This window comes from Marmota monax, unplaced genomic scaffold (genome assembly GCF_021218885.2).
Source record: "Marmota monax isolate L192 unplaced genomic scaffold, Marmota_monax_Labrador192_F-V1.1 WCK01_AAM20220418_F8-fsc00049, whole genome shotgun sequence".
In the NCBI taxonomy this organism is placed as follows: Eukaryota; Metazoa; Chordata; class Mammalia; order Rodentia; family Sciuridae; genus Marmota; species Marmota monax.
In genome coordinates, this window is record NW_026694221.1 from 135,900 (window position 1) to 139,527 (window position 3,628).

Below are 3,628 nucleotides of genomic sequence, written 5' to 3' on the forward strand. Positions count from 1 at the left end.
ATCTTGCTATCACTTTAAAAATAAAGAGAAGAAGAAAAGGCTACTGCATTTGTTGTTCATTGATTAACCAGTAATGTTATGTATAAATAATGTATCTGACAGTATGGCAGCCCACTTGGGACATTATGCCATTTACTACAAAATAGGATGCAACATACAACTGAGCAGTGAGAACAAATTAAACATCTTTCCTTGGTAACTTTAGCATTTTTATTAGGTGATAAACATCACATTGAGAGGAAAGCAGATGTAGTTATTTCAGTAATATTAACCTTAATCGAAAGCTAACTTGACATATAGCATAATACTTCTGCATTATAAAATTTTGTCCAATAACAATGGAAACCAAATTTTCCAAGGTCATTATGAGATGATATCTGTAAAAATTAATGACTATCTTGTGTAAAATTTCATCTATAGCTATAGAATTGTATTATTAATATTGATGGAAAAAATTTTAAACATAAATCTAGTGACTTATAAGCATGAAAAATGCCCAAGTATTTTCAGTGTTGTATTTCTCTTGCCTTAACAAATGTGTCCTGTAGTTATGTGACTGTGTGTGAATTTGGTCCTTCAAGAATGTGTAATATAATTTCTAAACTCTTTTAGAAGCAACTGAATAGTGAATAAAATTAAGAACAATTATGTACCTAGCAGTCAACATCCACTTCCCTTTCTTTTTTTATTTCATCATTACTCATGGGGAAGTAGAGATGAAAACCCTAGTCTTTGAAGGAATTAACAATTGATGTATTAACAACTGCTAAAGTTCATTTAAAATATAGGGTGTGCTGTTATAAGAGATTTGTCCTTCCTTCACTTTCATTTAAAAATATTTATTGTTTTCTTATTTTGCATCAGGCCCTATTCTAGGAGCTTCACTATACAGAAGTAAATAAAACAAAGAACCTGCCTCGCATCATTCTTACATTCTCACAGTGGGACACAGTCTATAAACAATAAACATGCCTCCTCAACCAAGGCAGGAGGATCACAAGTTCAAAACCAGCCTTAGCCACTTGGGGAGGCCCTAAGCAACTTAGTGAGACCCTGTCTTTAAATAAAATAAAATGTAAAAAAAAAAAGTTCTGGGGATATGTCTCAGTGGGTAAGTGCCCCTGGGTTCAGTGATCCTCAGCACACACACACACACACACACAAAGTAAATATGTAATATGGCATGTAATTAGGGTAAAATAAAGTGGGTGGGGATGGATGTTGGTAAGAGTGGTTATCAGGGTAGACCTCATTGAAAAGGGCATTTGAGTAAACATTGAAGTAGGTGAGAGTTAGTCATAACTGTAAGGAATGTAAACTGGGCAAGATAAGCAACCAGTATGTTTCTATTATGGTTTGAATATGAGGTATCCCCCCAAACTCCTGTTAATACAGGAATATTCAGAGGTGAGATAATTGGTTGTAAGAACTGAAACCTATTCAGTCTATCCCTGTTTGAATGGACTGACTGGGTGGTAACTGTAGTCAGGTGGGTTATGGGGCCATGACCTGGAAGGGCTGTTCTTCCTACAGAATCTTCCTCCCTATCCCCACCCCCACCCCCACCTACACCTCCCCACCCCTCTCCCTGACCTGGCCCTGAACTGAACAGTGTTTTTCTGTTGGTGCTTTCCCCCATAATGTGCTGACTCCTCTTGGGCCAGAGAGTTGACTGTGTATGGACTAAGACTTTTGAAGCTGTGAGCTCCCAAATAAAACTTTTCTTCCTCTAAGTTGTTCTTATTGGATATTTGGGTTAGAGCAATAAAACAGCTGGCAAAATGGTTCCAAAATTGGGATGCTGACACATTCGAGGAACTGTAAGGAAGCCAATGTGGCTGGAACAGAGTAAGTGAAGTCAGAGGAGAATTCTGCCGGGAGCTGGGATGCCTGATCTTTTATGGCCTTATAGACCATTGTAAGGAATTTGGTTTTTGTAAGAAATGGGTACTAGTGTTTTCAAATGTGGATAGATATGATCTCAGGTAGCTTGATAGGATCACTCTGTCTTCCATATTGGGAATTTGCTGTTGGAAATCAAATGTATATTAATCTGCTCAGTTGCCACACATAGATCACAGAGTGGGTGGTTTAAATCAGAAATTTGTATTCTTATATATTCAAGGACTAGAAGTCCAAGATCAAATTCTGGCAGGGTTGGTTTCTGGTGAAGCCTCTCTTCTTGGCTAGCTGATATCTGCCTGCACTGTGTCCTCTCATGGCCTGTTCTGTTTGTGTTCACTTGTGGGGTATTCTTCTTAAAAGGACACCAGACCTACTGGATTATGGACATCTTGATCACCTCATTCAATTTCATTTACCTCATTAAAGGTCCCATCTGAAGTGTTTCACTTTGGGAATTCGGGTTTCAAGATATGATATTGACAGGGACACAATTCAGTGCATGACAAAGACAGGTAGAAGACTGTCACAGAAAATCTGGCAAGAGAGATGGTGACTCAAATCACAACAGTGCAAGTGGAGGAGGTGAAAAGTCCTTGAATTCTAGAATATTCTGACAATAGATTAGAGACAATTTTCTGAATCATTAGAAATAAAACATTAAGGGAAGAATAACTCCAAGGTTTTAGGCCTGAACAACTAGAAGAATGGACTTTCCATCACCAGAGGTGGATTCAACTGCTGAAGGAACAAATTTGGGGCAAGAAGTGATCAGGAGTTCAGAATTGGACCTATGGAGCTTGTAGTTTCTATTATATGGTGAAGTGGAAATGTCAAGAAAGTCTTTAGATCTATCAGTTTGGGGAGATATAGAATATAAAAAGAAACTAGGAAGTCGGGCATATAGCTGATTTTTGAAGCCATAGACTAGAGGTAATAAAAGAGTATATGAAGATGAAAAAGAGATGAATGCAAATCCCTGTGCTCTCCCCTTAAGGGGCCTGGGAAAGGAAAAGAACCGGCAAAGGAAGTTCAAAAAGGTAAGAGACCAACAGAGTGGAAAGAAAGCCAGTTAGTGTGCAGAAAGCCTGTGGTAGTAGAAGCAAATGTGACTCCACTTTGTTTTATGACTTTATCCTGTAAAACAACCATGCCAAGTAGAAGGGTCATGACTGGGGCAAGATGTTCTTTTCCTCTTGTTATAGAAATCTGTAAGAACACGGAACTACCTAATGGGGTATTGTTTCTGCAACTGGGGTGATTGGGCTGTGATTGGTTAGGCTTCCCTCCACTTGACTGCACTGTCCTGCTTCTGTAACCTGGCTTGCTTGCATTGGCTGGACCCCCGAACATCCCTTTTGTTGTTTTCAGGCTTATAAGGAGCGCCCTTGCAATTGTTCAGGGCTGATCTGGGGAACAGCTTTATGTTCTGGTCAGCCGCCACCGGTGTGCTTCAATAAAGGCTTGATTCGATTATACGTGAGTGGTCTGGAAGTCAGTTTATGAAACCCTGGGACGAAGGTTTAACCATAACAAGCCAACAAGAGAAAATGTATCCACATAGAGGGAGTGCTGCCCCATGCTCTGACAAGTTCAGAGGGATAAAGTGACTGTCTGGATTGACCACTGGATTTAGCATCATGGTCTTTCCGCAGATCATTTTACTATATGGAATTCAGATTGGAGAAAGTTTAATGGGGGATGGAAGGAGAGAGATTAGAGGAAA